This window comes from Cavia porcellus, unplaced genomic scaffold (assembly GCF_034190915.1).
Source record: "Cavia porcellus strain 051 isolate PalLab524CR breed Dunkin Hartley unplaced genomic scaffold, mCavPor4.1 scaffold_4, whole genome shotgun sequence".
Classification (NCBI taxonomy): domain Eukaryota; kingdom Metazoa; phylum Chordata; class Mammalia; order Rodentia; family Caviidae; genus Cavia; species Cavia porcellus.
In genome coordinates this window covers 73,580,486-73,595,383 of record NW_026947487.1, presented here as the reverse complement: position 1 = coordinate 73,595,383, position 14,898 = coordinate 73,580,486, and the positions used below count along the sequence as shown (strand labels likewise).

General features: G+C 35.0%; 1 protein-coding gene across 3 annotated transcripts in view; it reads right to left on the bottom strand.

The window, feature by feature from the left end:
* The window catches only part of Ccser1 (coiled-coil serine rich protein 1), a 1,226,082-nt gene that overhangs the window by 1,090,087 nt on the left and 121,097 nt on the right, over nucleotides 1–14,898 (bottom strand). The window lies entirely within an intron of this gene.

Genomic DNA, 14,898 nt, shown 5'->3' with positions numbered 1-14,898 from the left:
AGGCAAGACCTGGGTGAAACTGAAATCAACTGGAAACTGAAATCAACTGGGTGGAACTGAAATTCAACTGGAGAGATATGAAAATGCATACTGAGAGAACCAGAAACCACTTATGAACCTATCATTATCATGCATGAGGGTGTTGATGAAGCAGCAGGCAAACAGAGGAAGGTAGGAACTACAGTTCATCAATTTTGATACACCAAGTACTTTTCCAAAGATTCTCTCTTTCATTGCTTACAACTCCAGAAGGACCCAATATTACTATGAACATTTTATAGCGGAAGCAAAGATAACTTGTCACTTAGTGATACCCAGCTAACTGGTAAAAAAGCAGGAATAAGAAATTAAGCCTTCAAATACAAAAGACAAAGTAAAAAAAAAAAAAAAGAAAGAAATTAAGCCTTCCCTACTTCCATAATTTGCATGGCATATGCTGCACTCACCTAAAAACAGGAAAAAATAAGGCTGAGCAAGTTGAATAAAACAGTATGACATCGTGTGAATTTCAGTTACTCGTGGGAATTAACATTATAGCATGCTTATTTCATTTTTTTTCATTTCATCACAGTATTATTATAACAACAACTTCAATTCCTTAGAAAGCTTGTATGTTTCATGTTTTTTCATATACTTCCAAATTGGATAAAACATCTTTTCTCTATTCTTATACAATGTTTCTTGGTTCAGAAACTATGCCTACCCTAATCCTATTAGGTCATTAACATATACATGTTGATCTGTACCTGTCCACTGACCAGGGATTCTATTACCATCAACATTATTTTGAGAAACTAACTTACTACAAAAGAGAAGTGTCTTGTAATCACACTTTTAATGCTACAAAAATAAAGTAAAACTAACTTGCAAAAACCACAACAGCTAACCCCATCAAGATTTTGATCTATGTGAAACTCCCAATGGTACCTGAAAATGTAATACTGTTTGGTGTTTAGCACCAGGAATTAAAAACTATTCCCAGAAAGTATCAGTTATTTGAGCATGAACGTATCACAAAATGTGGTAAAAAAATTCTAACTAAAATTAGAGTCCATTTTCTTATTTGACATGGTTGAGAAATACATATATTCTAGTTCAAGGAGTTAACACAGATCATAGTAAGTTACGTATTCCAAGTGTAAATAAAAGTATAATAAATAATTAAAACACACTGAAAAAGTATCATTTTTTCCCATGATTCCAAATATATTAACAAAGGCTTAACATCTTTCAGGGTTTCTGAGCTACATTACCTAGGAAAAGGATCATGATACATACAAAAGGTTTGGCTACATATGCAGATGAAAGGAAACAAGCACAAACATTCATTTTTCTTTTCCATAATATTTTGAGTATTTTTCTAGAGTTTACACACACCAGCTTATTCACTACAAGATGTGGCTATTGTAGAGTCACTGAATGTGACACAGCTGAGACAAACCTGTGTATTCATTGTCTGTCTCTCAAACCTGGAAGTTTCACAGCCAAAGCAAACACACAGGAAGTGCCTCTCCCTTACTTGTGTCACAGGCATTAAACACTTTATTCAACTACCAACTCTGCCATCAGTAAGTAGTATATAATAGCTGTTATGGTTTATGTCAGTGGCCCCCAAGCCTCATGCAATTATGCATTTGTGATTGGTTCATTGTCTAACACTTGGACTGGTGGAGTGGGTGCTACACCTGCCTAGGGGTGGAGCCACAACATAATATAATGGTAGGAAGATGTATCTCTATTATGCTAATTTCTGCCTTGCTATTTGCAGCAGCTATGAAGGGCTGCTCTGCCATGCCATGTTGCCTTGGAGCCAACTGAGTATGGACTAAAACCTCGAAGAACTGTAAGAAATAAACCTTTCCTTCCCTAACTTTGGGCATCAGGTATTTTGTCTCAGTGATGAATAAAAAATAACTAAGACACTCACCAAGGAGATGTATATTCTTGTGCTCCCTGCTCCTCAGGAGGCTGAGGCAGGATGATCACTTGAGTTCAAAACCAGCTTGGGAAATATATAGAGAGCCTCCTGTCTCAAAAATAAGTATGTAACTAACAATACACATATACACAGGTACCTCAACTATAAATAGCATAAATTGAAACATCAATAAATATTTTTAAGAAAGAAACTGATACATATGGCAAAGAGTGAACTGAAGTCTCTTTAGGATGAAGACATACATTCAAGCTGGTGGTACACGGGTGTGCAACATATAAGTTGTTCTGAAAATAATCTGTTTATCAGAAGCTCTGCCCTAAACACAATTACAATAGGAATTCCCTGTAATTACAGAAAGTATATAAAATAAGATCAGTATTCTGATCCTTTCTAGGAATTTCCCCTATGTTTAGTTTTTACTAAAATTCTAAAGCAAATGGTCAATAGTTGAAGTGTTTGTGGAGAAAACTGCAAAAGTTAAATCTGAGCCTGCCCTTGTTCTTTCTCAGAAAAGATGTTCAAAATCAACAAACAGAGGCTAAATAACCTTGAACTCTTCTATATATAGGGAAATATAGGAAAGATAATTTACAGAAACTATTCATTCCCTAGGTAACAACCCCCAATATTAAAAGAGTGAGGCCAGGAATAAACTGCATGTAAGCATGTCAAAGGACATTGCTCAATTTCTACCAAAACTAAGAAGGACAACAGCTTGAGACAATTTCCCACAGATCCTTATCCAATCACATCATTGTACTCAGGTTTCATGGAGGTGCCACCTGACACCTGTAGGTGCTTGGGGCTCAGGAGAGACCCTTGCAGCCCACACACAGGTCTGGCTACCTGGACCTCAACATTCTTCTACTTTATCTTGAAATGCACTTTATTCCTTTCCTTTACACATACAAGCATTTGAAACAGACAAAGTTCTCTCATAACAGTGACAAGGGTCACTTCTGATAGTCGGGTCTGTGAGGAAAATGTGAAACACATTAAAGGGACTGCGGATCAGGACAAGTGGGTGACCAGTCACAGGCAAGACAGTGACACTGTCCACCTAAGGCAGAAAGAGCCATAAATCAAAGAAGTGACCAGATACCTATAATTAATAAATTACAGAATTTGTATACAATTTATCTACATTGAATATACAGTAAACAAACAAAAATACAGGAATAGTTGTTTACTAAGAAAAGTGTTGAGTGACTTCTAAAATAATCTTATTCTAAAGAAGGTATCTAAGAAAAGACTGACTGCTCTGATTAGATCTGTATAAATCAGCCTCCATTAAAAAGAGAGTGGTACAAAATCCTCAAGGTAATAGGATAATAAGAATATTTACAATAGAAAAAAATATATATTTCAAACAAGTTATCGTAGCAGAATTTAGGAGCGCAGATGACTTACTGATCTGAATTCATGGTAGGACGGGCTATGAATGTATTAGAAGAAATGCAATCCTGACTCCTAGCCGTATATATCTTAAAGTCCAAAAGAGACAAACAGACTGAAGAAAAAGAAGGAATGGGTTTTGATCGGAGATTAGAAAGAAGCTGTGAAAGAAGTGGTACAAATGTTATTTCTAGATGTGCCCCACGCACAGGTGGGCTCCATTCATGTTCTACACAAGGCTACCGCTTTGTGTGCTGCCGTTTACACACAGTGAATGTACAAAAGTCCTAAGAATGCAGACCTTGATACTAAAATGCAGACTCTGATTCTAGAAGAGCCCCAGATTTGGGTCAGTATTACCCTGGAGAGCGCTGTGACATTAGTGTGTCTTAAAAAGTTACTTACTCTCCTTGAGCCTGAGTTTCTACAAGGCCATAAAAGGAGGATCTGCCCTTAAAGAAGGTTTTGTATGGAGCAAGAAAGTAAATGCACAACAGCACTACAGATGCGCACAGCGCTCAATAAACGCAAGCCATTTACCATGATTGATTAACCACACGTGTTTTCACAGCACATGTTTTTCTTCAGTTTATGGCCTCCCCCAGTCCTTTCTGCTGAAAGTCCAAATTCTCCATACTCCTAGATTAGCTAATATCGAAGAGGACAGGCATGATACAGACGCCACAATATTCATATCAGTGGGGCTTAGATTAGTGCCATTACTTATGTTGTGAATCACTGAATAAATCATGTGCCAATATGACAAACATTTAAAACCATGTGTACTACAAATGCAGGTCAAGTACGCTTTGTCTTAAATATTTGGGACCAGGAGTATTTCTAATTTCAAATATTTTCAGGTTTGGGGATATGTGCAATTATATAACAAAATTATGTTGGAAATTTATTTACATGTCACATGTACCTTACATATACAGTGTGAGGGTAATTTTATACAGTACTTTTACTGTCCCAGTGTTTTGACTTTGATCTGTCACATAAACTCAGTGTAAATTTTCCCAATGTGATGACATAACATAGGTCAAAAATTTCAGATTTTAAAGCATTTCAGATTTTGGAGCACTTCAGATTTGGGATTTTTAGTTTAAGATGCTCGACCTGTAGTTTCATTCATCCATACCTTACTTTCAACCCTGAATATCTGACCAATGACTAAGTTACTGTTCAATGTCAACATCATAAACCAAGAAGGGAGGAACTGAAAATATTTTCAGTATTCAAAAACTGCCTCACAATCTGAAAGAAATTATAACGTACCCTTTTTTCCAAATATGCAACTTTAAAGAACAGACCTGAACATACACAATATATGTTAGTAAAGAATAGTTTTATTGTGTCCTACACAAGAGAATCCAGTGAGGTTTTAAAATACTTCTTGTTTTTAAAATTCACTAAGAAGTTTAGCCTTCTTAGAAGCGGAACCCAAGGAAGGTGCTGCACATACAGCTCCCGAGCACTGCTCTGAGAAAGGAAGCATGGAAGGACACAGCCTGGTGGAGGACCTAGTCCGGCTCTCGAGGAAAGAGGCCACACAAAGCAAGTGACTGCTTCGAGGGGACCCCTTGGAGGGCTCTGGAGCACTCATTCCCTGAGAAAAGGTGGCCTTTGATACTCGTGTGGCAGACAGTCATGAATTTTTTGAAAAAGTAAGAAAATACAGTTATTGAGAACATATAACAGGCAATGAAGTGAATCTTGGAATACATAAGGAGTATCTAAAAATTACTAAGAAAAAGACAATCTTAAAAGGAAACCAGGGGCTGGGGATTTAGCTCAGCGGCATAAGTGCCTGCCTTGTAAGTGTGTAGTCATGAGTTTGATCCCTGGTACCGACAAAAAAAAAAAAAACAAAAAACAAATGAGCAAGGATTATGGACACACACTTCCAAGAAGAAACACAAGTCTCCAAAGATCACTAGAAAAGATATCTGAACCCATAAGTAATCAGGAAATACAGAAAGTGCTCCTATAGTATTAAAAAACAGAAAATACATGCGATAACACAGAGCAAAGAATATTAAGTAGAAATTCATGAAAGAGAAAGCATAAGTCACTAATAAACTTACAGATAATCAACCTATTATTATTAAGAAAAGTCCAAAGTCCAAACTTTTTCACCCATAACATTCTTTCCTTTGTTTCAGCTCCTAACGTTATTTTTAAATTTTTTTATTAATATATGTTTGCTGTACATCATGTCTAGACTCCTTGTGGGAAGGTGGTACATGTACATAACAGAGCATTTTAAAACCTAGCAATGTCAAGTTTTATGAATGAAGTGGCAGTTATGGACACTAGAGGAGTCCATGTCGCTGTACAAAATCCTATACTAAAATTCAAAATTAAGAAACAACTTAATTTACCCTCAAATATTATTCACAGTTCTGCACAAAGAAACATGGACAGTCAGGGTTGATTTGTAACAGTGAAAACAAAAAATAATAAAAGTATATTAACAGAATTTTTAAAAATATAATATGGTTTATGTATTCCACAGTACAATCAAAGCTAGACCTGTAAGGTAAAAGCATGAATTAACATAGAAAAAAAATGAGATATTTCTTCATTAAACAGAATTACAAAATGATTAATTCTTACATTAGTGTTACATATATGTGCACTGTAAAAATAACATGTATAGAGATAATGTTCAATATTCTGGAGACTCATGTATGTAAACACATTGGAAAAATCTAGAATGCTTCAAAATAGTAATGTTTACCCCTAAACTGCCCTTTTCATTGAGGGCTATCATCAACAAGACCATTCATTTTAACACATAACAGAAAGTTTTAATAATGAAAATAGATTTGTAAATTGCTTGCATACTTAAATTAAGGAAGTATGAAAACAAAGTCTAAAATCATGCAGTGTGGAAGGCTATAAACATGTATATAAAATGTTTTAACTCTAACATGAAAATACACAAAATAGTAAGGGTTAATAATATGGGTTACCTCTGGGGCAAACAGAACAGGCATATTGGGAAAAAGCTTAGAAAAATAATTTGATCAAATATGACAAAATTTAACATTAACTTTAGAATTTTTAAAATGTTAATTTTTTTATAAATTTTAAACATAAAATCTCTAAGTGAAATACAAGGAAGTATTAAGAATCTTTAATACAACAAAGACTTTGTATTTTCCAGATTGCATTTTAAACACTAAATTTTACCTTTGCATGACTTTCAGTCCAAATGGACTCTTCTAAATAGTCCAAATTACACTTAATTTCCCAATTACAAGTTATTTCTTTTCCTTTTTGTCACACATTAATATATCTAAAATGCTGTCACTAGTAAGTCAGGGGAAAATGATTCCACTAGGTTTTCACCCTTTCAAATGATTTAATATTACCAAATTTTAAATATTAAACCACTGCATGCAATATTCACCTTCTAACAAATCTGATAAGGTGATGCTCTGCATCTATGTATCATTATGACTTTTCTTCTTATGATAACTTGATGTTTTATTGTACTTTTCAAGGGCAGTAACCATATAAGCTATGTCATGTTATATTTTGCTTAATTTATGTCTTAAGTCAATAACATACATCCATAGTGCATGCTCTGATGTTGTATATAGTGAATATTAAAATGATGGGCTTTGTTTTGTTTTCTTTACTAAAACTAAATTTGTAATTTAAAAACTGCAGTTGTATTTATGTATCAGCAGAGGGTGCAAGAGATCTTCCTTGTGGACAAGAGTCTTTTTTTTTTTTTTTTTTAAGTGTAATTTTCAAATCCATTCTAAAGATTTACTGGGCATTTCCTAAAAGTATCACAAAATCCTATATGAAAAAGTAAGTGAGTCAAAACACATTTTCAATATACTTGGTTATGTAGGGGAATACTACTAAGAACAGCTGATGGGTTATAGCCAGTAAAAGAGAACTACAGAAAATGTCTACTAGGGGGATGTTATTGTTTTTATTGTTTTTGGTTTTTTTTGGTTGGTTGCTCTGTTTTTGCTGGTTGGTTTAACTGGGGAAAGAAGTATTCACAAAATGACCAACATTGCAATAGGGTCAGTGTGAGATTAATGAAAAATACTCACCGGAAACTTAAATTATGATTAAATATTGACTGACAAAATATTTCTCATATTGAAAACAAAAAACTCATAAAATATGCCCTTTAAAAATAAGTTCATTTCTAACCTGAAAGCTAGAAAATCTGGGGGAAATGGAATATAAAGAAAAATACAAAACAATGAAAAGTACCTAATCCTATTAACATATTGTATTAGCTTATTTTTAAATATAAGGTTCCTTTAAAACCTTACTATGGTAGGCACCATGTTCATTGAAATATCTGCACTGGTGAGTGTGTCATCACTTTGTATGCTCATGTGGTACTTAACTCATAAAATACTAGAAAACACTGCAAAAAACATAAAGCAGTGCCTCTTATCTTTTTAAATTTTTTATACCACTGACATAAACCATGCATACAGAGCTATATTTTCCAATTTACCATATAGTATCAACTTTTACCAAATATTGTAACATTGGATACTATACCTTAAAAGGAAATGCCATAGCTTACTTCTACCTTCTATTGTAAAACAAGTAGGGAATTTTAATTGTTGCTGTTAAAGTAGCAATCTCATACTATGATTACTAAATCACACACACACACACACATACACACACTTGCATGCATACACGTGTGTGTTTGAGTAGGCCTGATGTTAGGTGGAATGTAAGAATCCTGGCCCCTCCTGCCTGGTGCTCTTTCCAGCTTTGCTCTGACACCATGATGCCTCTGACCTGGAGCAGTCATAGAATGAACTCTGAAAACTGAGCCAAATTAAACGTGTCTTCCTTTAAGTTGTGAGGGTCGGGGGATTGTGCCTCAGTGATGGGGGAAAGCTGACCAAGACAACCATCTTAAGAGCAACACATTTTACTCCTAAATGATTTGATAGTATTAAATGCCTCTGGTTTTGGTAGAACCAATTTTGAAGAATCTCAAGTGATGTTTTGGACTTCAATCCAATGGCTGCATTGCCTCTGTTAGACCTAAGTCTGCTGTGGAAATCTGTTCTTGGTAGTCAATGAAGCTATTTCAAAGCCTAGCAGCTCCTTTGGAACACCAGAGTCCATTTAGTAAATTATCAACAGTAAGACACTGTGTCTGCACAACCAGAAGCAAATATGTCTAATCACATGGGATGATTTGTCCTTGAGATGTCTCTCTCAGTTTGCAATGATTAATTCCCCTTGAGCCATGGAGACAGGGTCACAGCATTCCTGTGTAGCACTTTAAGGAATCAAGTGATACAAGCAGAACACAAGGTGTTACAGATTAAAAACTGGTGGTCAACTTAACACCAGCTGAATTAAATCGGCAGGACACTGAGCTTAGATGTTCCACCTGAAGAAAGTTGCCAGCATTAATATAGATGTGGAGGAGGAGAAGAGATGCATTGAGGCATTGTGAGGTTTTTTTTTCTGATTACACTGATTTATTGAAACTATTAAATACAACCGTCAGTGATGAGCACTGCATTTTTTAACAGTAGTTGCACATATAGAAATAAAAATCACAGAAACTGACTTGTATCATCAGTGTAAGTACTAACTCATACAAGAAAGTCTGTTTGCATTGAAAAATATCTTTTTATGCACCATAGTAGACCTATAAAACAAAAGTAGTAGGAAGGTTATCAAAGAAAGTGTATTAAAACTCATCAGTCTGAAAATGTAATATGAAACAAAAAATTATTTTTTATTTTAAAGTGATTAAGACAAAAGAGGACAGAACAAAGCAGATCAGAACAATGTAAGCAACACAGTATTTCACAAGACAACCGGATATTAACAGTAGCTATCATAATGTCTCTTTTTTGAAATAGTTGAGCATACCTTCACATACAATAATATCAAACATAACAAAGTGGTATAAAACCATTCAAGAGAAGGAAAGTATTACAGGGCATTCAGAACCAAATAACAGAAAAAGAACAATGGCTACTATATTCTCTCCTTTTCCATAAAAAATTTGCTTATACAATCACACATATTAAAATACAACTTGATAGAACCAATGGAAACAAAAGAACAAAAGCATGGTAGGACTTCAAAGCGAGATGATATTAAATCAGTTAAAGGCTGTCATAATGTCTTGTTTTCTTCAAAATAGCTGCTCATACCATTACACATAATAAAATCAAACATAACAGAATAAAACCATTTCAACTAATGAATGAAAATATAAGGCTTCAAGTAATCTAATGGGGAATCATGATTACCACACAATCTTATGTACACTAACCATTTCTTACACTAGGGAGACTATTCGGTATTTATACATGTGAGTTTGATTTATTTCGCTTATGAGTATGGTCTCAAGTTGCGTTCATTTCCTTATAAATATCTCAATGTGATCATTCTTTATAGACAAGTAGTACTCCGTTGTATAAAAAATACCACAACTTTTTTATCCACTCCTCAGTTAATGGACACTTAGGTTGTTTCCAAGATCTGGCTATTACAAATTGTGCTGCTATAAAGATGGGTGCACATATATCACTATGGTATGATGTTTTCAGTTCTTCTGGGAATACATCCAGAAGTGGAATAGCTGGGTCGAATGAGACTTCCAATATCAGCTTTTTGAGGAATCTCCACACTGACCTCCACAGTGGTTGCACCAGTTTATACTCCCACCAACAGTGCAGAAGAGTTCCTTTTTACCCACAGCCTCTCCAGCATTTGTAGTTCGTAGTTTTCTTGATCCTGGCCATTCTTTCTGGAATGAGAAGGAATCTCAGTGTGGTTTTAATTTGCATTTCCCTAATGCCTAATGATGATGAACATTTTTTCATGTATTTATTTGCCATTTGTATTTCTTCAAATGAGAAGTGTGTATTCATCTCAGATGACCATCTTTGAATTGGATCTTTGAATTTTGGGGATCTGATTTGTTTTTTTTAATTCTTTATATGTTTTAGGCAGAAGACCTTTGTCTGAGGGAGAGTTCACTAAGATTTTTTCCCAGTTTGTGGGTTTTCTTTTCACTATGCTAGAGATTTCTTTTGACATGCAGCAACTTTTTAATAAGAGGTGGTCCCAGTTATTGATTCTGGGAAGTATTTCCCGTGTGGTTTGAGACCTGTTAATGAATTCTCTACTTACCCCTATTTCTTCAAGGTTTCTACCCAATTTGTCTTCCAATAGATTTAGTGTTTGTTTTAATATTCAGATCTTTGATCCATTTAGATTTTAGTTTAGTACATGGTGATAGGCATGGGTCTAGTTTTAGTTTTCAGCATATGTAGAGCCAGTTTTTCCAGCACCATTTATTAAAGAGACTGTCGTTCTTCCAGTGAACCTGCTTGGCTCCTTTATCAAAGATAAGGTGGTTGAGTGCATTGGTAGTTGTGGTTGTATCTTCTAATCTATTCCATTGGTCTTCAGACCTATTTTTATTCCAGTACCATATTGATTTTATTACAGTACCTTTGTAGTATAACTTTAAGTCAGGGATTGTGATGCCTCCTGCCTTTCCTTTGTTGCCTAGAACTGCCTTTGCTATTCTAGGTCTCTTCTATCCAGATGAATTTTAGGAGTGATTCCTCTAGATCTATGAGGTATGTTGATGATATTTTCATTGGGATTCCACTGAATCTGTATAACAGTTTTGGGAGCATGGTCATTTTCACAATATTTATTCTTCCTATCCATGAGCAAGGGATGTGTTTCCATTTTCTGAAATCCTCTTCAATTTCTTTTTTTCAGGGTATTATAATTTTCCCTGTATAGATCTTTTACTTCTTTCATGAGATTAATTCCTAAATATTTCAATTTTGGGGGATGCTAGTGTGAAGGGTGTGGCTTCTCTTATTTCTCTATGATTTTGTTGTTAGTGTACAAGAATGCTATTGATTTCTGAGTACTGGTTTTGTATCCAGCTACACTGCTAAATTTATTTATTATATCTAGGAAATTGTCAATGGATTATCATGTCGTCTGCAAATAATGATAATTTAACTTCCTCTTTTCCTATTTTTACTCCTTTTATTGCTTTCTCTTGTCTCATTGCTCTGGCTAGTATTTCTAGTACTATGTTGAATAGGAGCAGTGATAAGGCACATCCTTTTCTTGTGCCTGATTTTAAGGTAAAGGGCTTCAGTTTTTGGTCATTTAATATGATGCTGGCTATTGGTTTGTCATAGATGGTCTATATCATATTGAGGTAAAGACCATCTATTCTAATTTTCTGTAAGGTTCTTATCATGAATGAGTGTTGGACCTTATCAAAAGCTTTTTCTGCATCTATAGAAATGATCATGTGATTCTTACTTTTGGCTCTATTGATATGGTGGATTGCATTTATTGATTTACATATGTTGAATCATCCCTGCATGCCTAGGATAAATCCCACATGGTCCTGGTATCTTCTTGGTGATTTGTTGTGTTCTGTTTGCCAATATTTTATTGAGGATTTTTGCACCTATGTTCATTAGGGAGATTGGCCTGTAGTTCTCTTTTTTAGTTGGGTCTTTCTCAGGTTTTGGCTCTCGAGTAGTATTTGCTTCCTGGAATGACTTAGGAAGAATCACTTCCTTTTTGATTTCATTGAACAGTTTCACTAAGTGTGGCTGTGTGAGCCTCTGTTTCTCCTGGAGGCCCTCTGGTTCTTACATCGCGCATTGCTTCCTGGCTCCGGAGGGGAAGACATATGCCACTTAATCTCCAGGACAAACTCATCATGCTGACTTCCCAGCATGCTGAGGATGGCTGTGGTGCTTTTTAGAACAGCCTTGGTCTTTGTTTTGAGCATCACTTCTCTGCTCCAGCATAGAACCCTCAACCTACCAGCACAGCTACTTCACCATGCTGGCGAAGACTTTCTAGCTTCCACCATTGACCTTTGGGCCTTTCCAGCACAGATCTGTAAAAGAGACTGGTATGAGTCCTTTTGGGCTCTAGACCTCCAGCTGGACTGATGAAAGGCATTGTCATGAGCTCTGGGTCTTCATCTGGACTCATGCTGTGGGATTCAGGCCCTTGGCTGAATATTCTGTATCTTTGTTGTGTGGATAGACTTCCTGCAGTTTCTAGTGTTAACACTGGGTGACCATTGTAAAATAATATTATAAATTCCATGTCCTGATTTTAATTGTTCTCTTCACAACCCCTGACTACAACTCAGGGTGAAGTTTCCAAAAAATACTGACATAGACATACAACATTTCTAAAGAGCATGAAATTTGTTTATAAGTAAATGACTCTGAAAATTTTAGCAACAATCTGTACTAGACGACATTAAGCAAATTTAAAAATAAATACAGCAATCAACCCTTAAGAAATGCTTCATTTAGCTTGGCTTGGTGGTGCACACTTGTAATTCCAGGACTCAGGAGGCAAAGGCAGGAGGACTACCATAAGTTCGAGGTCAGCCTGGGCTACACAGTGAATTCAAGGCCAGCCTGAACTATATAGTGGGACACTGTCTTAAGATCCAACTAAAAAAATTTTTTTTCATCCAACTGATTAAATTAATAAAAAGTAAATCAAGCTGAAATTTGGATCATACTGTGCTATTGACTATAAATGCAATTACAATTCAAAGAAGGAAAGAAAATGATGTAGAGAACAAAGTTTTCAATGAAGGAGCTAGCGAAGATCAAGACAAAACTGATTTTTATCATGTTTTTAAAATGCTACGTAAATGACTCCATATATTCAGCAAAGACCCACTGTAAAATGTTCTGCTGCAGAACACTGAAGGGCCCCACTCTTTTCCCTGTCTCATTCCCTACTTACAATAGACAATGGGTGCAAAGCAATAAAGTATAACCTGAAACTCCCAGCATTTTACCCAGCAATACCAAAACCCAGGTGACTCCAGTGCATTGACACATGCTAAAGTCACCAACCTCATCTGTCACAGAGAAACCTGAAGCAGAATGAGGTGACCATTTATCAGTGAACATCAGAACTGGAGACGTGATTTCTAACTCACAATACTCAACTATTTTTCGCCTCCTCCCAAATTGAACCTTGGACTATCTCATGGTGCTGTTTCTGATATATTTCCTTTTCATTTGGTGAGAAACTAAACTAACAGTCTAGATGTAAAATCTTTCACAATTTTTTATTAACTGAAATTCTAAAATGTTAAAAGTAAAATTGAGGTAATTTTCAAAATATAGAGTCATACCAAGGGAAAAAACCAATCTTTCAGTGTTTTCAAATTCTCTGGCTGAGTTTCATGAATTTGTAGTTCTCTGTACCTCATATATATATATATATATACATACAGAAATGAGTATAAAAGAAAGCTTTTCAACATTCAAAGCACTCTAAGGACATAATGAATTTGGGTTGCATGTACTATGCTAATACATAGTGACTAGCATACAGGGAATAAAGGAGTGAGATCGTAAGATGAAAATGAGATAATAGAATTCCAATTACAGGACTGCTCTCCTTTACCATGAGTACACATTTTTGTCTGAGTCAACACAAACACTGTCCAAGTGTGAAAAAAATGATGTATAATAAATGCTCACTGCATTTAAAGTTTTAAAATTTCACTTTTCACAAGAAATCATAGGCTTTTTCATTTTAAAGACTTTTCTTTATGTTTATATATACCACTCTCGGACAAAAAAAAAAAGATATAAAGTATTCTTTAAGAAAACTGTATAAGTAACACAAACTATCCAAATAATTCTAAAAACTATTTTTATGAGTCAAACCTACTCTTCTGAATTATTGAAACACAATTATTATTTCAACTGAATTAATAAATTATTTTAGAGATGATGAAATTAAAGTCAAATACAAAACAAATTTAACTAAATGTTATCCTTTTTGTGTAACAGATTATTCTATGGTATGTAATATAAATAACCATTCAAAAGTGTTTTGCCACTTGTAGTTAAGACACTTTAAATGATGAAATACTTTATATCACAAAACACAGTGAAGTATTAGGTTCCTGTGAGAAAGATGACTCAGTGAGAAGTTTACTTAAAGGATAATACAGGTAGAATAACATGATATCATTAGGTAACAGTCCACTATTGTTCCAGAAATTAGATAGCTGGAAAGAAGGAAATAGTGACGTAGGTAAAGCAGTCATTTATTTTCAAAAGCAGGAAAAACCCACCCTCGGATTCCTAGGATTACTCCATGACAATCATTTTATTTCCTTAAACCAAATGCTCTAATGTAAATCTGATGATTTAGTGCTCACCTATCCCTTTAATCTGAATAGAAAACTCCTTCCAACATCAGTAAGAGCCAAAAGTGCACTGAACAAAGTAATGGAACTTAATCTGACTCTTGTGAAATACAGTGACCATAAAGATCTCCATGAATTATGCATCTCCTTCAGGAGTCATACTCAAGAAGCTCAAAGAGACTGCAACCTAATGAGGACACACTATATATGTTACCAGATAATACTTAGAAATGTGTAACTGAACTCTATTGATATAATAATCTAGGTAAAATGAGATGTGCAACTGAAATATCACAATAATCTGGGCAAAATGAGATGTACAACTGAAATATCAATT